This window comes from Equus przewalskii, chromosome 19 (assembly GCF_037783145.1).
Source record: "Equus przewalskii isolate Varuska chromosome 19, EquPr2, whole genome shotgun sequence".
Classification (NCBI taxonomy): Eukaryota; Metazoa; Chordata; class Mammalia; order Perissodactyla; family Equidae; genus Equus; species Equus przewalskii.
This window is the reverse complement of record NC_091849.1, coordinates 25,003,166-25,026,966: the sequence shown is the minus strand read 5'-3', so window position 1 is coordinate 25,026,966 and position 23,801 is coordinate 25,003,166. Positions and strand designations below refer to the sequence as shown.

Genomic DNA, 23,801 nt, shown 5'->3' with positions numbered 1-23,801 from the left:
GAGCAATTGCTCTCCCTGCTGAAGTACTCATAGCCCCAAGGGCAAACATGCACCTTGGTGTGGCTGTTGAAACAAGTGACTGCAACCCTGAGCCCCCCCATTACTAATCTTTGGTCCAGTGGGAAAGCCCACAGTCCCACTACAGCCCCAGGAAGTAACTTGGGTTCAGACCCCATGGGGAGGCCTCACCTACCAAGCTTAAAGGCTAGCGTGACCTAGGAGCAGATGTGGCTCAGCTATGAGTCTGGGTGAACAATCCTCTGGCTGTCATAAACACCCATATTTCCTTAGGCCCAAACGGGAAAGTGAGACCCAATGGGACTGTGGAAGTGGCCGTCAACAACTTTGAGCCCCAGCATGATTGCTGTATGTCCAGTGGGAAAGTCCTCAGTCCCACTGTGGCTCCAAGGAGTGACTCGGGCTCCATCCCAGTGGGAAGGCCACTCCCACCAAGTACAAACACTGGTGCTACCTAGGAACAGATGGCAGCATATCTGTGGCCTGGGGGAAAGTGCCCTTAGCTAATGCAAATGTCCACAGTATCACAGCAGCCCCAAAGGGGCAGTACAACTGGCGGGACTGTGAGAACAGGCAGCTGCATCCCTGAGTTCCTGTGTGATCACTCTATTGACCAGTGGGAGAGTCCAAAATCCCACAACTGCCCAAGGAAGAGGTACTGGCCCAGACCCAGTGGGGAGGCCCCACCCATCAAGCATAATATCTGATATGACCCAAGACCAGATGGCAGCAGAGCTGTGAGTCTGGTGAACAAGCTCCCGTCTGCCTCAGAATCCCATAACACTGCTGCAGTGCCTAAGAGGTGAGCACATTTTCTAGATGGGTCTGTGAAGCACATGGCAGCAACCTGAAGCCCTGTGTGATTATTCCCACAGTTGGTGGGAGACCCCACAGGGCCAATATGATCCCAAGACATGGCCCATGCTTGGAGAGGAACAGCTGAAGGGGATCCTAGTGGGAATACATTACCCGGCTCCTGGCCCTTCTCCCCAGTGGCAGTAAGTGGAAGCTGCAACCAAATTCTATCTCTATGCAGAGGCACGAATACATGCCATGAAGGAGTATGAAAAAATATATTAAATCTTCAGAACAGTAGGAAAATGACAAGTACCCCAAAATCAATCCTGAAGACACAGAAATATATAACCTAAATGATAAAGAATTCAAAATAGTTTTCATTAAAAAACTCAGTGAGTTAAATATAATACAGATAGACAATTCAATGAGTTCAGGAGCTATGTCACAAAAGAGCTTGAAACTATAAAGAAGAACCAGTCAGAAATGTTGAAGTTGGAAAACACAATGGATGAGATAAAGAAAAATCTGGACTCCCTAAACAGTAGGGCTGATAATATGGAGGACAGCATCAACAGTCTGGAGGACAGGAATATAGAAATGCTTCAGATAGAAGAGGAGAGAGAACTAAGACTAAAAAGAAATGAAGAAACTCTCTGAAAAATATCTGACTTAATTAGGAAATGCAACATAAGGATTATAGGTATCCCAGAGGGAAAAGAGAAAGAAAATGGAGCAGAAAGATAGGTCAAAGAAATAATAGCTGAGAACCCCCCAAAACTGGGGAGAGAGCTGGAAATCCATGTTACGGAAGTCAATAGACCTTGAAACTTTATCAATGTAAAAAGATCAACCCCAAGGCATACAGAAGTAAAGCTGGCAAAAGTCAATGACAAAGAAAAAATATTAAGGACAGCAAGGCAGAAGAAAATTACCCACAAAGGAATCCCTATCAGGCTGTCTGTGGATTTCTCAAGCAGAAACCTTACAGGTGAGGAGAGAGTGGAATGATATATTCAACATTCTCAACATTCTCAAAGAAAAACACTTTCAGACAAGAATACTCTATCCAGGGAAAATATCTTTCAAATGTGATGGAGAAATAAAAATTTTCCAAGATAAGAAAAGTTAAGGGAGTTCATTGCCACAAGAACCCACGCCCCCCCTCCCCCCCCCCCCACACACAAGAAATTCTCAGGAAGGCCCCTATAGCTGGAAAAAGAAAAAAAAAAAGGAAAGGTGTTACAGAACCCAGAGCAAGGAGATAAGTAGATAGAGAAAATTAAAAGATTTCAGCTCTCCATTACAACAGGTTAGCAAATGGTTAATTATAAGATTACAGATAAAAGGGAGGAAAACACCAAGAACAAATATAATCTTGTCATTTTATCAACAAACTCACAACACAAGATGAAATAAGGTGTGACAATAACAACTTAGAAGCAGAAGAGGAAAGGGATGGAACCAGTTTAGTCTGAGAAAATAAGAGGCTATCAGAAAATGGAGAATCTCATCTATGAGATTTTTTTTATGCAAACCACATGGTAACCACTAAAAAAATAATTAGAACAGAGATACAAATTATAAATAAGGAGAAAACTAAGGAAACCAGCATAGAACACTACCTAACTGAATTGGTAGTCTGAAATACATGGGACGAGAAACAAAGGAAACACAGGAGAACCAGAAAATGTGTAATAAAATGGCAGCATTAGGCCCTCAGATATCAATAATCACTCTAAATGTAAATGTATTGAATGCTCCAGTCAAAAGACACAGAGTGGTGGGATGGATTAAAAAGCAAGACCCAACAATATGCTGCCTCTAGGAAACACATCTTAGCCCCAAAGACAAACACAGACTCAGGCTGAAGGCATGGAAGATGATACTCCAAGCTAATGGTGAAAAAAACCAAACAGGTGTCACCATGCTTGGCACCAAAAGTAAAGGCAACAAAAACAAAAATAATCAAGTGGGACTAAATCAAATTAAAAACTGCATAGCAGAGGCAACCACCAACAAATTGCAAAAGCAACCTACTGAGTTGGAGTAAATGTTCGTAAATCATATATTTGACAAGGGGCTACTATCCAAAATATATAAATAACTCATACAACTCAGTGGTAAAGAAAAAAAAATCCAACTTAAAAATGGGCAGAGGAACCAAACAGATATTTTTCCAAAGAAGACATACAGGTACTTGAAACAGGTACTTGAAAAGGTGCTCAACATCACTAATGATCAGGGAAATGCAAATCCTAACCACAATAAGATATTGCCTTACACCTAATAGAATGGCTATCATCTAGAGACAGAAAATAACTAGTGTTGGTGAGGATGAGAAAATGGAAGCCTCATGCACTGTTGGTGGGAATGTAAATTGGTGCAACCACTATTGAAGAGTATGGAGGGTCCTCAAAAAATTAAAAATAGAACTACCATATGATTCAATAATTCCACTTCTAGGTATTATCCGAAGAAAACAATAATACTAACATGAAAAGCTATTTGTGCCCAATGTTCATTGCAGCATTATTTACAATAGACAAGATTTGGAAATGACCAAAGCATCCAACGGTAGAAGAATGGATAAAGAAAATGTGGTAAAGAAAATATTTAGTCATAAGAAAGAAGAAAATTTTATTTGTGACAACATAAATGGACCTCATTAAGCTAAATGAAATAAGTTGGACAGAGAAAGAAAAATACTATATGACCTCACCTGTATGTTGAATCTAAAAAAAATCCAAGAACCTGATCTCAGAGATACAGAGTACCAACTGCTAATTGCCAGAGGCAGCGGTTGGGGGTAGGGGTGGGTAAAATGGGTGAAGGAAATCAAAAGGTACAAACTTCCAGTTATTAAATAAATAAGTCATGGGGCTGTAATATACAGCATGGTGACTGTAGTTAATAATACTGCATTGTATACTGGAAACTTGCTAAGAGAGTAGATTTTGAAAGTTCTCATTACAAGAAAAACATTTGTAACTCCATGTGAGTAATGGATGTTAACAAGACTTATTGTGATCATTTCATAATATATGCAAATATTTAGTCATTATGTTGTAGATCTGAAACAAATATAGTATTATATGTAAATTATGTCTTAATTTTAAAAACCCACAAGTTCAAAGGTAAATTTATTTAGAATTTCAAGATGGCAACAGCAGAGCATTAAACCAAGTGTGGGGCCCTTCTGAGTGCAGGGTCCTGCACAACTGCACAAGTGACACCCTGTGAAGTCAGCCCTGCTTCTCTCTCTTTACTACCTCTTGGAACTGCCCCTACTCTCCATCCCTGTGGCCTCTGTCCACATTACTGTAATTTCTCCCCCGGACTGTCACAGTAGTTTTGCTTCTTCCTGTTTCCTTAACTGTCCTTCCTCCATGTTGTCCTGAGAGAGAACTTCATAGAGCACACATGCAGCCTTGGCCTCTCATTCCCTCTTCATTTAAATCCTTCCATAAGAATAAAGTATAAAATGCTAAGCGTGGTGTCCAAGGCTCTCTATGACTTGCCCCCATCTGGTTCTACAGTTTCGTCTTCTCCACACCCTCAACCCTGACACGCAGTCTTTATACAAGCAAACGCCTGACTGATGGGTAGTGTTGCCAGATTTATCAAATAAAAATACAAGATACAAATTTATATTTGTCCCATGAAATATTTAAACATTCTTAAAAAAAATTATTTCTTGTTTATCTGAAAATCAAATTTTAACTTGGATATTATCTATATTAGTCACTCTCTCTCTATTTTTTCCAAGTCACACCTCAGAGGCCACCCCACCTGGAAGTCTCCAACAAGTAATAAACACAACTTCGTCGACTCCAGGTGTCTTCCTGGGGGCTTTTGGTTGGAGAACATTGGCAGCACAGATGCTGTCCTATAGGTCAGCCTCCTGGGACCCACAGCAGTCTGCACCTGGAGGGGCCACAGAAGCCATCTGGAACACAACTGAACCAAACAACTGTGTGCCATCACTGAGGAGATGTTTCCTTATCCTTCCTATTAACGACCTTCTGCTTCCCTCCTTAGACCCTGGCGGCCAGCATGACGGAGTTCTTTACTTGATATTATACGTACAGGAGGGGTTCTTCATTAAGGAAAACCTCTGTCTTTCCCAAGGGCCTTAGAGAAGCAAAGTGGGAAGGCAGTGGAGGCAGTTCATAGTGACCAGCTAGGAAGCTCCGAATTTGGGGCATGAACTCTACATCTACCCTCAGGTCCCGGAGAGGAACGAGCTCCAAATGGAACCTGGAAGCTCACTTGCAACCTTCAGCTCCACCATGGCTTTTTAGAGAAACTGTCATCTTGGAAATAACACAAGTAGTTTCCACTGTCAGAGGCTCTGACATCATAAATTCAGAAAGTAGCCTTCCCTTCAGTGATGCCATCTCTTAAAATAGAAGTTCTCCCTCGAAACTCAGCCATCTGTTGGGCTTCTACTTCCTCTCCATTCACATACATGTATATGACATGCTTAAGGCTGGATCTCAACCACAAGAGCTTCATGGACTCTGCACTCTTCTTCCAGGACAGCTGGTAGGGCAGATCAGTGTCTTCACCCACCATGGCCAGGATGGGTCCATGGTGTCCAATCACAGAAAACTGAGCTGGTCCATAAAAGGAGAAGCTCCATCAGAGGAGTGGGCAATGAGGGTAAGGGGGGCAGGGATCTCAGGTAGAGAGGGTGAGGTACAAGAAGCCTAGAGAGGAACATGATCCTAACAGAAGTAAAGTTTGTCTTACTGGCACGTGCACCTTCAGCTTGGGATGGGACTTCTAGATATGAGAACTTGTCAGAGGTCCTGACTGGGCACTAATAGGTAACTGTCTGCTTAGGATACATAAAAGCAGAGTGTTCCCTACCTGTGCAAGGGGTAAACGGGTGGACGAAGATGAGGCAGACAAGTACATCGAGCAGAGGGAAGTCTAGGGAACTTCTCATTTTCTTCTGCAGTATAGAGAGATGCCAGATATATCAGGTAGAAACTTTTACTTGCACCTGGAAGAAGATGTTGAGTTCCACAACAAACCTCCCCCGTACTAATTCAAGGTGAAACATAGTCAGAAGTGTGGTGACTCAAGACTCTTCTTTGCCAAAATATCTGTTTGAGAGTCTCTTAATTTTGAGTTGCAACATGGAAAATCACTCATAAAAATATATGTTAGATGTACATATAGTAACCCTAAGCCATCAGTAAATCCTCAGCTCTACTGTCCAAATATGTTCAAATTCCTTCCACTTTTCCACACTTCCTCTGCTGCAGCCAGGCCCAAGCGTCCACCATCACACTCTGATTAATGTAGGACCCTCCTCTCTGGGTCCCCTGATTCAAGCTGTGCTCCCTACAGTCTATACTCAACACAACAGCCACACTGTTCCTTGAGTCACATCATGTCAGTCTTCTGCTCAGAACCTTCCAGTGGCTCCCATTTCTCTCAGAGTAGATGCTGAAGTTCTCATAATGGCCAACATGGCCCTCCAGGACCTGCACCTCTCACTTCATCTCCCCTACTCTCCTCATCTGCTCCAGCCACACTGCCCTTCTTGCTGGTCTTTGAACAGGCTAGGACAGAGGACCTCAGTCCTTCTACCTGGAACCCTCTTCTCCCAGATATCCACAGGGCTCACTCCATCATCTCCTTCAAGTCTTTCCTCTAAAGTCACTTCCTCCATGAGAACTTCTCTAACCACAGGATTATGACAAACTGCTCCCATCCCCCTGAGCCTGCTCTCTTTTCCCTATTTAATTTTTATCATCTAACATATCATGTGTTTACTGTCTGTCTCCGCCTGCTTGAATGGGATCTCCACAAAACAAGGATACAGGTCTATATTGTTCCCTGATGTGTAACCAGACTGTACAACATGGAACCCTCAGTAAATGTTTGTTGGATGAGGGGTAACATATTACCCCATCAATACTCACTAGCATTACAAATCTGTTTAGATGGTTAGAGTAAGTGGATTTCATCCCACAAGAGGGAGGTGGAGAGTTGTGAAGAAAAGCATCTGCCTCCTTAAAAATGTGGTCTTTGGTCTGCCTTAGACAATAGAGCCTGGCCTCCCGTGCTCCCACTAGGACTTTCTTATATTGATGTATTTATTCTTACTTTTTAATAAAGTGGTTTCAAGGAGTAAGAATGTAAGAGTGTTACAACTCAGTGTACCTCAGTACACTCTTTTCACAATTGTCTTTTGGGGAGGACATCCCTGGGAGCGAAATGATTCATTTCCTGTCTTTCGTTTCCCCAGGTGTTCACAAATGCTTCTTGGTAGATGGCCTCTGTGCTCACCAGCAGTGGATAAGTTCCCTGGTCTTAATCTTTCCACTGCTAGAAGAGTGCCTTTTCCACACAGAAATATAAAAGCTTGTACTTGCAAAGAAAGGGCAAATATGTAGGCTAGAAGCACACAGCAGCCCAACAAAGCTCATGAAGTACTGAAGTTCTCTCAGCTGAGAGACAGGGCCCCTGCAACTCTCCCTCCAAGCCTAGTGTTCTCCACTGTATCTTGGCTCAGAAAAGCACCTCCACCATCTTTTAGGCATGGTCTGTTGCATCACTGTGAACCTTTGTGGTAAGGGAAGTGTGGGGATCTGGCCAGCTGGCAAGGCTTGATTCTAGCTAGAGTTCTAGGTTGGCTTCCATCCTAACCATCCCATAGTTGACTGCATCCCTAGATAGTGGAGAGCCTGAGAGCAGGCCTATATGGATTACTCAGAGACAGGACTGAGATCTCTGGACATAGCTGCCTCCCTTCTCCGTGGTCCTCTCCCATCGTGTACTCGCTCCTTCCCTGAAGATGTCAGGTGAAATGGGGTGCTGACAAATGGCTTGAGGATGCACCCATCTGGGGAGTAACCCTGCGGACTCCTCTAGGCCATCACCATGTTCAAATTATGACTCGCCATACTCTGTTTAAGATCCAGGCCATCTCCCTGGTGGAGGCTCTGGAGTCAGTCAGAGGTTGAACCCACCACTTGCTAGTCACAAGGCCAGTGAAGAAGAGAGCTAGGAGTAAGACCAGGTCTCACTCACCTTTTTATTCGTTCATTCAACAAGTATTTACTGAGCACACACTATGTGTCAGGTCCACTAGGTGTTAGTTGTAGGAACAAAAAGTGAGTGGAAACTAGGTGATGGAACTATGATTCACAAGCTGTGTGACCTTAGCCATGTGACAAAACCTTTCTGAACTGTGATCACTCATGAAAAATGTAAAATATGAACATCATAATGTGAAAAATTGGCCCAGCAATTCCATTTCAGATGTCTGGTCCAACAAAGCACCTGCATGGGTCCAGAGAGAAGCACATATATGGATGACACTGCAGCATTATTTCTAAAAGTGAAAAAGCGATCAACAACCTCTCTGGTCACCCACAAGAGACTGGTTAATTAAATAATTGCTCATCCTTGTGAAGGAATTCAATGTGTCAGTTAAGACTAATTTAAAGTCACTAACTCAGATAATGAAGATATATTAAGTGAACAAAAAGCACATTGCAGAACAATACTAGTGATTCTATTAAAACAAAGGTACGGATTTGTATATACATGGTTAAGTCATTGCCTTAGAAAAGTCTGAAAGTACACATGCAGCACTGAGAATTGGGGATTGAGTGAAAGATACTTTTTTCCTTTGTACTCTATACTTTAAAAGTTATTTGAATATTTTAAATTTTAAAAATTTCATATATAACTTAACAATTAATAATTGTTACAAGTAACTATAGTGACTGCAGCATATTAGTTGTTCAGAAAATACCAACTCCTCCAAAACAAACCGGCATGAAGCCCCCAGTCATATAGTGCCTGCAAGTCTGGGAACTGCCGGGGGACAAGGGGCCAGAAGTCTGTGCAGCTGGCACTCCTCCAGAACCTTGACTGAAACCTGGACACAACCTCAGACAAAATATTACCTTACAGGACATCCTCTCCTCTTCAAACTGTTCTTGATGGTGCTACAGAGAGGGCAATATTATTATTAATATATATATATTTTTTTATTAATGTTATGATAGATTACAACCTTGTGAGATTTCAGTTGTACATTTTTGTTAGTCATGTTGTGGGTACACCACTTCCCCCTCTGTGCCCTCCCCCCACACCCCCTTTTCCCTGGTAACCACCGATCAGATCTCCTTATCAATATACTAAATTCCACCTATGAATGGAGTCATATAGAGTTCGTCTTTCTCTGACTGGCTTATTTCGCTTAACATAATACCCTCGAGGTCCATCCACGTGGTTGTGAATGGGCCAATTTTGTCTTTTTTTATGGCTGAGTAGTATTCCATTGTGTATATATACCACATCTTCTTTATCCACTCATCAGTTTCTGGGCATGTAGGCTGGTTCCACGTCTTGGCTATTGTAAATAATGCTGCGATGAACATAGGGGTGCAACGGACTCTTGAGATTTCTGATATCAGGTTCTTAGGATAGATACCCAGTAATGGGATGGCTGGGTCATAGGGTATTTCTATTTTTAACTTTTTGAGAAATCTCCATACTGTTTTCCATAGTGGCTGTACCAGTTTGCATTCCCACCAACAGTGTATGAGGGTTCCTTTTTCTCCACAACCTCTCCAACATTTGTCACTCTTGGTTTTGGATGTTTTTGCCAATCTAACGGGTGTAAGGTGATATCTTAGTGTAGTTTTGATTTGCATTTCCATGATGATTAGCGATGATGAACATCTTTTCATGTGTCTATTGGCCATATTCATATCTTCTTTTGAGAAATGTCTGTTCATGTCCTCTGCCCATTTTTTGATCGGGTTGTTTGTTTTTTTGTTGTTAAGCAGTGTGAGTTCTTTGTATATTATGGAGATTAACCCTTTGTCGGATAAGTGGCTTGTGAATATTTTTTCCCAATTAGTGAGCTGTTTTTTTGTTTCAATCCTGTCTTCCCTTGCCTTGAAGAAGCTCTTTAGTCTGATGAAGTCCCATTTGTTTATTCTTTCTATTGTTTCCCTCAACTGAGGAGTTACAGTGTCCGAAAAGATTCTTTTGAAACTGATGTCAAAGAGTGTACTGCCTATATTCTCTTCCAAAAGACTTATTGTCTCAGGCCTAATCTTTAGGTCTTTGATCCATTTTGAGTTTATTTTGGTGTGTGGTGAAAGAGACTGGTCAATTTTCAATCTTTTGCATGTGGCTGTCCAGTTTTCCCAGCACCATTTGTTGAAGAGACTTTCTTTTCTCCATTGTAGGCCCTCTGCTCCTTTGTCGAAGATTAGCTGTCCATAGATGTGTGGTTTTATCTCTGGGCTTTCAATTCTGTTCCATTGATCTGTGGACCTGTTTTTGTACTAGTACCATGCTGTTTTGATCACTGTAGCTTTGTAGTATGTTTTGAAATCGGGGACTGTGATTCTGCCGGCTTTGTTTTTCTTGCTCAGGATTGCTTTAGCAATTCGCGGTCTTTTGTTGCCCCATATGAATTTTAGGATTGTTTGCTCAATATCTGTGAAGAATGTTCTTGGGATTCTGATTGGGATAGCATTGAATCTGTATATTGCTTTAGGTAGTATGGACATTTTAACTATGTTTATTCTTCCAATCCATGTGCAAGGAATGTCTTTCCATCTCTTTATGTCATCGTCAATTTCTTTCAAGAAAGTCTTGTAGTTTTCATTGTATAGATCCTTCACTTCCTTGGTTAAGTTTATCCCAAGGTATTTTATTCTTTTCGTTGTGATTGTGAATGGGATTGAGTTCTTGAGTTCTTTTTCTGTTAGTTCATTGTTAGTGTATAGAAATGCTACTGATTTATGCACGTTGATTTTATACCCTGCTACTTTGCTGTAGTTGTTGATTATTTCTAATAGTTTTTTGTGGATTCTTTGGGGTTTTCTATATATAAAATCATGTCATCTGCAAACAACGAGAGTTTTACTTCTTCGTTACCTATTTGGATTCCTTTTATTTCTTTTTCCTGCCGAATTGCTCTGGCCAGCACCTCCAGTACTATGTTGAATAGGAGTGGTGAAAGTGGGCACCCTTGTCTTGTTCCTGTCCTCAGAGGGATGGCTTTCAGTTTTTGTCCATTGAGTATGATGTTGGCTGTGGGTCTATCATATATGGCCTTTATTATGTTGAGGTACTTTCCTTCTATACCCATTTTACTGAGGGTTTTTATCATAAATGGGTGTTGGATCTTGTCGAATGCTTTCTCTGCATCTATTGAGATGATCATGTGGTTTTTGTTTTTCATTTTGTTGATGTAGTGTATCACGTTGATTGACTTGCGGTTGTTGAACCATCCCTGTGTCCCTGCTATAAATCCCACTTGATCATGGTGTATAATCTTTTTGATGTATTGCTGTAATCGGTTTGCCAAAATTTTGTTGAGGATTTTTGCATCTATGTTCATCAGTGATATCGGCCTGTAGTTCTCCTTCTTTGTGTTGTCCTTGTCAGGTTTGGGGATCAGGGTGATGTTGGCTTCATATAATGTGTTAGGGAGTTCTCCATCTTTCTCAATTTTCTGGAACAGTTTGAGGAGAATAGGTATTAAGTCTTCTTTGAATGTTTGGTAGAATTCTCCAGAGAAGCCGTGTGGTCCTGGACTCTTATTTTTGGGGAGGTTTTTGATTACCGTTTCTATTTCCTTACTTGTGATTGGCCTATTCAGATTCTCCATTTATTCCTGATTCAGTTTGGGGAGATTGTAGGAGTCTAGGAATTTGTCCATTTCTTTCAGGTTGTTCAATTTGTTGGCATATAGTTTTTCATAGTATTCTCTTATGATCTCTTGTATTTCATTGGTATCTGTTGTGATTTCTCCTCTGTCATTCCTAATTTTATTAATTTGCGATTTCTCTCTTCTTTTCTTGGTGAGTCTGGCAAGGGGTTTGTCAATTTTGTTAATTCTTTCGAAGAACCAACTCTTTGTTTCATTGATCCTTTCTATTGTCTTTTTTGTTTCAATATCGTTTATTTCTGCTCTTATTTTTATTATTTCCCTCCTTCTACTGACTCTGGGCTTTGTTTGTTCTTCTTTTTCTAGTTCTGTTAGGTGTCATTTGAGGTTGCTTATGTGAGCTTTTTCTTGTTTAGTGAGGTGGGCCTGTATTGCGATGAATTTCCCTCTTAGGACTGCTTTTGCTGCATCCCAAATGTTTTGGTATGTCGTGTTCTCATTTTCATTAGTCTCCAGATAAAATTTGATTTCTTCTTTAATTTCTTCAATGATCCATTGTTTGTTGAGAAGCGTGTTGTTTAGTCTCCACATTTTTGCACCTTTCTCTACTTTTTTCTTGTAGTTGATTTCTAGTTTAATAACATTATGATCAGAAAAGATGCTTGATATTATTTCAACTCTCTTGTATTTATTGATGTTTGCTTTGGTTCCCAAAATATGGTCAATCCTTGAGAATGTTCCATGTGCACTTGAGAAGAATGTGTAACCTGCTGTTTTTGGATGAAGTGTTCTATATATATCTATTAAGTCCATCTGGTCTAATTTTTCATTTAATTCTATTATTTCCTTGTTGATTTTCTGTCTGGATGTTCTGTCCATTGGTGTTAATGGTGTGTTGAGGTCCCCTACTATTATTGTATTGTTGTTGATGTCTTCTTTTAGTTCTATTAAGAGTTGCTTTACAAATTTTGGTGCTCCTGTGTTGGGTGCGTATATATTTATAAGTGTTATGTCTTCTTGGTGGAGAGTCCCTTTTATCATATACTGTCCCTCTTTATCTTTCTTTATCTGTTTTGTTTTGAAATCTACCTTGTCTGATATTAGTATAGTGACACCTGCTTTCTTTTGTTCATTATTAGCTTGGAGTATTGCTCTCCATCCCTTCACTCTGAGTCTGTGTTTGTCTTTGGGGCTGAGGTGCGTTTCCTGGAGGCAGCATATTGTTGGATCTTGTTCTTTGATCCATCCTGCCACTCTGTGTCTTTTGATTGGGGAGTTCAATCCATTTACATTTAGAGTGATTATTGAGATGTGGGGGCCTACCACTACCATTTTGTGTCTTGTTTTCCGCTTTTCTTCAGTTTCCTTTGTTTCTCGTCCCATGGTTTAATCTGTTCTGATGTAGAGCTGCTACTCTCTGTTGTTGTCCTTCTACTTATCTCCTCTGCCCTTGGTTTTGTAGCCCCTTTCCTTTTTTGGATTTTTCAGGAATGAGGCTTTTCCTGAGGATTTCCTGAAGAAGAGGTTTTGTGGCAATGAACTCCCTTAATTTTTGTCTATCTGTGAAAGTTTTTATTTCTCCATCGTATTTGAAGGATATTTTCACTGGGTAGAGAATTCTCGGCTGTAGATTTTTGTCCTTCAGATTTTTGAATATATCATTCCACTCTCTTCTAGCCTGTAAAGTTTCTGCTGAGAAATCTGCTGATAGCCTGATGGGGGTTCCTTTGTAGGTTAGTTTCTTTTGCCTGGCTGTCCTTAGTATTTTCTCCTTGTCGTTGACTTTTGCTAGCTTCACTACTATATGCCGTGGAGTTGGTCTTCTTGCATTGATAAAGTTTGGAGATCTATTGGCTTCTGTCACCTGAAGATCCATCTCCCTCACCAGATTTGGGAAGTTCTCAGCCATTATTTCTTTGAATAGGCTTTCTGCCCCTTTCTCCTTCTCTTCTCCCTCTGGTATACCTATAATCCTTACGTTGCATCTCCTAATTGTGTCTGATAATTCTCGGAGAGTTTCTTCATTTCTTTTTAGTCTTGCTTCTCTCTCCTCCTCTGCCTGCAGCAATTCTATATTGCCATCTTCCAAATTGCTAATTCTTTCCTCCATATTATTGGCCCTACTGTTCAGAGCATCTAGATTTTTCTTAATCTCCTCTATTGTGTTCTTCATTTCCAATATTTCTGTTTGGTTCTTCTTCTTTATCGTATCAAACTCTTTTGTGACGTAGCTCCTGAACTCGTTGAGTTGACAGTCAGAACTCTCTCTTAACTCATTGAGAATTTTAATGATGGCTGTTTTGAAGTCATCATCATTTAGGTTATATATCTCATTTTCTTTGGGATTGTTTTCTGTGTATTTGTTACTTTCTTTCTGTTCTGGAGATTTAATGTATTTTTTCATATTGCTTGATGTTGTTGATTTGTGCCTCCGCATGGAGATAGAGTTTAGTTGCTCCTTTCACTTGTTTCAGCTGCTGCGGTGGGGGAGCAGCTGTTTATACTGCACCAACCAGGAACCCTGTCCGCAGTTGCTAACTGGGCCTGGGCCCCTCCTCTTAGCCACAGTGGCCCTTTGGATTCCCTCCTCTGCTGTGGGGGCCATCACAGGGGGGCTTCAGGCTGCTGGTGCCTACTGTTGCAGCCCACCTAGATGTGCTCTCTCCTTGGGGTCTGCAACGGTGTTATGGGCTTTTCCAGCAGCCAGGGGTGGGATCACTTATATTTGTCACTCCGTTGCTGTCGGCACCCACAAAATCTCACTTGTCCTCTATGGGTCGCAGGAGAGCTATTGGCATCTTCTACAGTCTGTGGTTAGTTCACCTAGCTATGCTGCTTTTGCCCTGGGGTCTTCCAGCCTTGTGGCTGGTGGCTGGGTGCCTTCTACTGGTGCTGTGCAGAGGCTTTCCCTAAGGCTGCTGTGAGCCTGTAGGATTTCTCCCTAGGCTACGAAGCTGGGTCTCTCGAACTCCCCCCAGCCCCAGTCCTCTCCGAGATCTCTGGCTATCCCTAGTCCCACGGGGCGGGCAACGGCAGCTGTGGGTCGCCCCGCCCTCTGGGATTCTCTCCGGGCCTCTCCCGGAGCCGTGAATGCTCGGCGTGGCCCCTCTGCTAATGGCAGAGAGAGAGTTTTGTCTGCTGCCCGGGCAGAACTATTATTAATATATTTAGAGTTGATAATTTCCCCCACTTACCTCTTGACATTCCCATCGGAAAATCATAGCCCACAGAAAGAAGGCAATTGATGGTTCTCCATTATAGTTAACAGTCTACTCTGAAAGAAAGGAAAAAGAAACAAAGGCTACTTACTGTGAGAAACAGGAACAGAGTTCATCTCTGGCAGACTTAGTTTTTTGATTGTCCAACAGCAAGGTTTCTCATCAGTTGCTGGACAGAAACTAGTGGAAAAGGTTAGAATGAAAACTGAAACTGTACTGGATTTTATACAATGAAGAAAGATTACACCCCTGATTCCCACACTGTTTGTGTCTCTGTTTACCTATTTGAATCATTCATGTGTATGATTATGTATAATCAATATTGCATTTTATACACCTGTTTTATGTCATTTATATCATAATAGATTTATCAGCAGAACCAAGTAGAAAAATTACAAGATTTTAATGTGTGAGCAGAGGAAGACATGCATTAATTAAAATGTTTCTGTGGCCATTAGCTAACATCTGTGTGCATGTAGGTGAGCACATGGAGGAGGACATCCTTTACAACAGAACCAAATGGAAGGACAAAGGGAAAGAAAACCAGGTCCACTTCACCTTTTCAGCACCTCTGAATCTCAAGTCTCAGATCCATGACCAAATCATCTAATTTTCAGCTTTCCAGAGGCTGTGCTGACAGTGACTGATGGGCATGTCTTACATTTTCCAGAACACTCTTATTTGGAGTGTGGCTGAGCAGCTTCCTTCACCTTCTGTGCCTTATTTGTGCTACATTTGTATTTTCACATGCATTTGTTTCTACTCTGCTTGTAGGATTCTGTATTCTCTGAGGTTAGACACTGGATAGGCTGTGAATGCTGTTTCTCTAGTGTGTATTTGGGACAAACTTCTCCTACCTGTGGCCTAGGGCCTTCTAAGACACTTTATTTTCACCTCAAGTCCCTGATTAAAGCTCCTAGGGCTTTGACGTGAACTTGACTGATGGAATTTAATTAAATTCTAACAGTTTGAATTTAGGATCTGTGGTACACATGGCTGGTTGCTTGTACAATGTCTATTCCCTGCTTATTTTTAGTAATTAAATCCCATTCTGGGGTGTGGGGGGCTACAATGTGTCCTTTGTAGATAGGAGAGACCAAGGGACTAAGACTGAACCAATGATTTGTAGGTGGAAGTTGTTGGGTTGTGTTTCTCAAGGGAGGTCCCTACTCTTCCTACTTCTCCTTCCTTTTGCCTAGAACATGATCTTTGGAGCTTGAGTGCAAAACACATCTCGTGATCTTGAGTCAAGCTTGAGAATAGAAGGAACATGCTGAGATGGCAGAGGATAAAGATAGAAGGAGAATGGGGCATGGATGCTTCTCTGAGCTGCCAGACCAGCTCTGGACTTCTGCCGTCTGAATTGATTTTACATGAGAGGAAAACTAACTCTTGTTCTGGTGAAGCCAGTGGAACTTCTGGTATCAGTTATCAGCAGCAAGATACAGTTCTTCCCTCCTCACCCCTACTATCAACAGTTTATCATGGAACTTTTCTAACATAGAGCAAAGTTAAATGACTTTTCAATGAACACCAAATATACCTAGTATCTAGATTCTACGTAAAATATTTTACTATACTTGCTTTCTTATAATCTATCGCTCTGTTCCTCCACTATTTATCCTTACTTATTTATTTGTTTGATGCCTTTTACAGGAAGTTGCAACATAATACACTTTCCCCTTGGATACTTCAGCACACCTATCATGTACAAGTACACAGTTCTGAAATGCTTGAGGTACCAACGTTTGAAACACAAGTAAATGAGGACTTTTCAGTTACATGTTCTAAAATGATCACTGGGGTATTTCTATCAGGTATCTCTAGCTCCTAAATGCTTATCCACCCCCAATGATGTTGACAGTCTGGCCCAGGTACTTGGCCCCTCCTAGTATGAGTCAGGCTCCCTCCAGGAGGCTGTGTGAGCAGGAGGCTCCAGGACTGCCTCTCAGGAACAGTTTGAGACAGGGACAAGCACTGCCTCAGGGCCCTTCTGTCCATTCCCTGGCATCTGCTGAGAGAAGTGCTCTCTTCTCCACCGATGCCACAAGAAGGGATAGATGTTCTGGAGGACCTGTAGGATGTACGGCCCACAAATCACTTGAAAAAGACCTGGCATAAAATCACGTGTGAAGGAAGCTGAGGAGAGGCCTGGGGTTGAATTCATAGAGAAAATAAAATAGGAGAATGGGCATTCCATTACAGATGGCTGAGAAAGTAAAAATTGTCTCAGAATGTGACAATCTGCCTTGCCGGTCATCAGGCTGGGAAAGCAGACAGACACATTTGATAAAGCCAACTACACAGTTAAGAGAAATAATATTTCTCCCAAGGTCATCATGCAGGGTCAGAGTGACAAAACAACCTCCTTCTCTGAGTGTTTCCTGCTTTTTTACTCACTGAGTCAGTTTCTCAAAAGCTTTGCTGCTGGAAATCATATCAGTAAAAGTGAACCATTCCATTCTTGTCTGAAGGATCCAACTTACTTTGACAAGGAAAAGCAGCCTTGATTCCAACCCAGAGGATAAACTTCAGATAAGAGTTTCTGGGCACATTTTGTTGTCTTCTAACTTTATAGTTTCCAAGGAAATAGGGCCCAAGCTCAACATCTCATTCAGATCTTTACAGGAATTCCTGGGAGAGAAACGTATGTGAAATTGGGCAAGAAAAAATTAATTCAACAAATTTTTACTGAGAACCTACCATCTAGTAGGTATCAGGCACTGAACTTAAAATTGGTGGATGGGAGGCATAATGAAATAGTTAAACCATAGACTATTAAGCCAGGTTTCCTGGGTGAGCTTTACTAGCTGTGTGACATTGGGCCAGTTAGTTGGCCTCTCTGTGCATTAGTTTTCCTATCTGTAAAATAAGGATAATAGCATCTGCTTTTTTGGGTTGCTGATGTGAGGATAAAATGAGATACTTTAAGTAATTTTCTTACAACAGTGCCTCAAACTGAATACGCCATAAAAGAGTATGTTAAGTAAAAAGTAGATTTAGTCTTCCTTCTCAGAGTTGATAGGTTAGTTTTCCCTGGAGGAGAGTGAGATGCTGGGATTGATGCCGAAGGAATGAAAAACTGAAGGGTGGGCTTCTACTGTTAACTTCAGGAGATGATCCTGATAGATACCAAAATGTGTGCAGAGATATCTTTCCTGTAGGAAGTAGATACATGTGTACATATATTAATAACAATTCCAGTCCCTTTTGTACAGCAATTACACTTTCAGCAATTGATGTTTAATGACAAATGCCATTTGGAAATTTCTTCTGTGGACGTGCCCAGAGGTAAGAAAAACAATTTACATACAAAGATGTTTCCAGTAGCATTACTTGTAATAAAAAAGAAAGAAAGCTATCTTGATTATGAATAATATAAGATTAGTATTTAAGGTTTAGTGTTGTAAAAGAAGCATGTCATGGGACAATATATAGAGTAAGGTCCAATTTTCATTAGAAAAAACTGTGTGTATGTGTATTAGTACACACAGAAAAAAGTTAAAGAATATTCACTTAACTGATAATGAAGTGAAATGTTTTAAAGGTAGGAAGCTATTCAAGGAAAGAAGCAGTAAAAAAATTCACAAACAAGAATGGAAATCTTGAAAAATCTGGGGTAAAAAGTGTCATTGAAAGGGTCATTGAAACTGCTTGAGAAGGAATGACTGGATTCTCAGAGGTGGTGTGATGTGGCATTAGATGAAAGAATGTTGAATGTAGCATCAAGTCCCAGACTAGCAGGTGACCTGGAGAAGTGACCTTTTTCTGTGCACTTTATTTAGTATCTCCAAGGGTTGCATGTGGGTCAAAATGAAATAAAGTGCTTGAATGAAAAGACTGAAAACAGCAAAGCCCCTTCCAGATCCAGCTTCCTGCTGTGGTTCTGTTGTGCAGGCATTCAAGACAACCACTGCTGGTGCGCACTGGCCTTTCCTTCCTTTTCTTCTCTTTATGAGGATCCAGGAGATCAAGGTCAGAGACCACTCTCCAGGCCACTAGTCTTTAGTCTTTCCATCGGTATTTCTTGTCTCTTGAGGTTCCTTTTTCAGTTTCCAACTGGAATGGTAACACCAGACAGACACTCTTAACGAGACTCTGTAGGTTTGCATCTTTCTTTCTCAGGCCTGGAGCATTATACACTAATCCCAGCCTTTTCCCAGTCCTGTGCAGGAATGAGAAAGAAATGGCTGCAGCTCTGAGAGCAGAGGTCAGAGGGGCTCCCCTTCAACCACTGGCTCTGGTCCAGCTCTGGGATAGTTGTCCCTAGAAGTGGATCCTCAACTCCAGTGCCCAGTTCTCCCTGGAGGTTCAACTGAGAGAAAGTCTGGGGACTGATGGCCTCAGGGACAGATGGTCAGAGGGATTGGGTGATAGAACCAGAGGCAGAAGAAAGGGCAGAGGGGGCCAGAGAAAGACACTGGAGGAAAGAGTAGATGTGGGACCATCAGCCACACTATAGAAGGAGACATCCCCAACCTCATAGTCCAAGAAGAACCCCCACTTGCTGAGGGACTCTCTCAGAGAAGGAGGGTCTGAGGGAAGATGAGGACCTGAGACTTATCAGCACACAGTTCCAAGGCCTAAAATCCATTTTGAAGTGACTCTGATTCCCCATGTCCTTCCCGTCTTTTCCTCACAAACTCCAAGCTCCCGGTAAGTCCTGTCACCCACTTCTACCTCCAGTAATGTCTCCCTAAAGAGAAGGACTCATTGCCCAGCACACAAAGGCCAAGGAGAAATCTTCCAGGTTTTGTGGAGATCCTGCTTTGTATTTTTCCCACCTCATACTTCAGCAATCTTCAGACAGAAAGAGGTCAAAGCAGGCAGTGTCAGGATCCAGAGACACATTAGCTACAGAAAGAGGGAGAGACAAGAGAGAGCCATGTCAGCACTGGTATCCTAGGGCCCTCAGTGACAGGGAAAGCATAGAAAAAAGAAGTTGACCCTAAGCCATGAAGTCCCCTTCCTTCTCCTCAAAAGGAAGTGATAAACATCTCCCCAAATGTCTTCAAGAACAGGTTTCAAAGAATCACTGGGAGAGCTCAGAAACTTTTGCAAGGAGAAGATAATCCAGACTCGTGAAATCTGGAGGTCCCAGGTCGCTGGGAGCAGGGCTGTCTACTCAGCAATCTCCCCTTCCCACCTCCTCCTCTCCATTCTCACGGCGTTTTGTTCAAATCCCTCATGTGTCACTGCACGGTTATTATTTGTTTCATATTTTCTCCTCTACTAGACTAGGGCCTGAGAAAGTAGAGAGTGCGTGTGTTCATCACTGCATTCTCACTGTCTAGCACTGTCAGTCCCTGGCTCCCAAGTGGTGCTTGATAATGTTTGTAGAGTGAAGGAATGCGGAAGGTCCTGTGGAGAGCCTGCAGCCATCCCTCTCTGACAACCTGAAGCCCCAGGGGATTGGTCAGAGGGCTACTTGACCAGGGCTTTATGGCAAACTGTTTAGGATCCCTGATCTAATCAAATTCATCATTAACAGACTTTTCCAGAACCTCATGCTTAGAAGAGTCATATGAGAGAAACTGTTATGTGTTCACAAAATGCTGGTTCCTTTTCCTCCTGGGGACACAGCTGGATGACATTTCCCAGCCTCCCTTGGGTACCCAGGAGAAGAGCTGGCCCCTTCCAGGCCTGGCCCATGAGAAATTTTCTGCATAGTCTTTCTACCCTTTTTTCCCCATCTTCTGATGGGGCTGAATGAAGAGGAGAGTAAGGCCCTAGAAAATCTGTGTGGAGCAGAGCCCTCACCTCCCCATATGGTCTGTCCTGAACTCTGAGGAGATGGAGAAATACTCTTTATTATGTTTACCTACTGAGATGTTGGGGTTGATTGTTACAACAGTTAGTTTATCGTGACCAAGAGAAGCCAGTTCCATTTATAGGCTGTTTCTGTGGACAGTTTTCCTATGTGCCAGATACTGAGGACCTACAGATGGTAACACACAGTCCCTTCCCTGTCAAGGAACTCAATCGTGAGACAAACAAAGAAGCAAATAATATCACTTCAAAGAGTAAGTCTATAAAATACTGTCAGATCTTTCTTCTAAAATCTCTCAAATCTATGTTTAGTTCTGTATTTTATTTATTTCAGAGAATTCTTGATAACTGATTCCTTTCCTCTTAGGTACACTTATGTGTGTCTGTTTCCAAAGCTCAAACTATCTCTTTGGCAGTTCATCTGGAGCCCATGCCACAGAGTCAAGCCCTGCCTTACCGGATCAGGGCTTCCCTGCCAGACCTAGCAGTAAACCCAGCCTAACTCGCACTATGTCTCTGATTCTTTATTTGTTTTTCATGAAAGTTCAGCACTCACTTTCATTTTGTCAAATCTAATCATCAATTGTCAGTTCCTACGTTATTCACAATCACAACCACGTTGGACATAAACATTTCCTCCCTCTTGATATATCTTTTTTCCTCAGATTCTGGGACACATACCCTCCTGAGAATTTTCTTCTTATTCACTAGTTACTTTTCTCAGTCTCCTTTGCTGGATCTTCCTTTCCTCAATCTCTGAAAGTTGGAGGGGCCTGGAGCTCAGTACTTTGGACTTCTGTTCTTTTCTCTCTGAAAACTCTCCCTAAGGAATCTCATCCAATCCCCGGATTGTAAATTCTACATGTGCACACATCACTCTCAAGTTTCCAGCTCCAGCATCTTATAGACACTCCAGATGGATATATCCAATTATCTACTGGACTCCAGTCTAAAAAAGAACTTTTAATTTCCTCCTAGAAATTCCCTATCATTCCACCCAGGTGCTTGGGCCCAAAACCCAAGAAGGACCTACCAATTGGACCTATCACTAAGTTTTTTTCAACAATTCCCTCAAACATATTCCAAATCCAACAACTACTTTTCATTATCTTCATCAAAGCCACCATGATGTCTTACCTGGATTCCTGCTGTAGCATCCTAACTGGCTTCCTTGCTTCCCATGTTGCCTCTCTATAGTCTATTCTCAACACAGCAGCAGCTAAAGCAATCTTAAAAAACACAAATCAGATGATGTCACTCCCTAGCTCAGAAGTTCACAATGGTTTCCCATCACACTTAAAATAAATCCAAAGACATCACCATGGTCTAGAACACTTTCCATGATGTGGCCTCAGCTTATGTCTTGCACAACATCTCCTGTCATCTCTAGGCCTGCTCACAGTGCCCCTTCAAGGCACATGGGCCTCCTTTCAGTTCCTCAAACACCCTGGATATTTCCCACCTTGGGATCTTTGTATCTAATGCACACTCTGCCTGGAACAGCGAAAGCCCTAGGTCTTAACATTTTGATTTCTCCCCATTTATTGTGTCCTGTCTTAATTGTCATCTCCTGAGAAGGACCCTCCCAGACCTCTATCCTGTATTAAGTCTTCCCCCTTCATTCTCTAGTCCTGCATATGGTTAGTTTTCTTTGTGGCCCAGCATATGAAAAGGACTTAGTAAATATATATTGCATAAATGAGGCCATAATGAGAGAAAAACAATACATTACAAAGGATTATCTGAAGCAGAGAATTGCAGGTAGAGTAGAAGATGGAGTTGAGAGTTAGATATAAGAAAGAACTGACAGGGTTGGGTAGCCAACTAGAGTGGGATGATAAGGAAAGAGGAATCCTGGATGACTCAAATTCTTGTTTGGGTGGTTGAATAGATCATAGTGCCATTAATATAAATACCAGAGAAGGATAAAGAGTATATTGGATGGGTTGAGAGAATATTAAATTTAACTTATTCTGAGGGGACATGAGACAATCCATTTAGACAAATTTTAGAGGGCTGGTGGAAGTGGAGCTTGGGAAAGAAATTGAGATATGAATATATGAGTACTCCAAATGTAGGTTTCTCAAGGAACATATATAGAGGGACTCAGGAACCCCTAAGTCATACCCACACTTAGGAAGTAGACAAGGAAGAAGAGCTGGCATCTCTTGAGTCAGAATTAATCAGCTGTGTGACCTTGAACAAGTTACTTGAAATTGCTGGGCCTTCGTCATGTTAATGATAAGAGATCATAATAGGTCTATTCCAACTCTACACCATATGAGCAGGGGAGTGTGTGAACCAGTGAAATTGGAACAGATAAATCCAGATGGTGTAGGAGTGAGAATGGCCTCAAGGGAAAGAATCATGTTAAAGACACCTAGCAAACAAGACAGATGAAGTCTTATATTAAAATCAAAAATTCCGATTTACTCACCATCTATTATCTAGGCTTTTCTCCATCCTGAAGTAGAACAAAGAAATCTCATAAGATAATGCACTTAAGAGCATCCTAAGTTGTTCACAAGGAAAAGGATGCACAGAACTTACTGAGCTCTCTTTGGAGTTTCTCTGCAAAAGGACAAGAAGTTAATCAGTACTGTCCAAAGCAGAGGAGCCAGATCTACTGAGCAAAGAGGCCTCTGGGAAACCCCTTCCTGGGCTGTGTGTGCAGTGAGTTCTGGGAGCTGTCCCAGAACCAGGAACACTGGGGCACAGTCAGGGTCATAGGTGTGGAAAGAAATGGAGCAGGGTTGGTGGTATTGAATGAGGAAGGACTGCATTAAAAAACCTCAATTAAAACATCCCCTGATCCTCTTCATCTTTGTCCTCTCTGTTTCCTTCTGTCCAACCCCCTGTTCCACAGTCTTCTTTGGACCTCACTGCCTAGGTCTGCTTATTGCTTGACCTTTGGTCTGGCATTCGCATTCTTTCTCCAGCAATGTTTCCTGATGAAACTCAGCCCACCCACCAGAAGTCCCAGAAGAAGCAAGAGTGAAGTGAGATGCTGCCCAAGGAAAGTCCTTCAAGAAGAGTATGCCTGAGCCAGAATTGCTGAGTATTATTGCTGCAGAGAAAATTAGGAAAGAGCCAAAGACAGTGGGGTACTGAGGCACAGAGATGCCTCAAGGACTCTCTAAGATTCCTGGCCCAGCCCAATGACAGGGAAGGGCCTGGCTGGGAGAGTGACTCCAGTCTTGCTCCATTCTCTCTCACTGGGTGTCTTGGAAACCAAGAAACCTTGAGGGTCATTGTGAAAAAACAACAACAAAAAAGCCCCAGGGACTGAAATTGGGTGGCATAAATCATCCCTGAAATATAGAACTGAAACTGAGATC

General features: G+C 41.9%; 1 protein-coding gene and 1 pseudogene across 2 annotated transcripts in view; both read right to left on the bottom strand.

Moving 5' to 3' along the window:
• The window catches only part of LOC139077402 (butyrophilin subfamily 3 member A2-like), a 187,370-nt pseudogene extending 172,684 nt beyond the window's left edge, over positions 1-14,686 (bottom strand).
• LOC103541911 (butyrophilin subfamily 3 member A2-like) overlaps positions 1-23,801 on the bottom strand; it is a 264,550-nt gene that overhangs the window by 222,254 nt on the left and 18,495 nt on the right. The window lies entirely within an intron of this gene.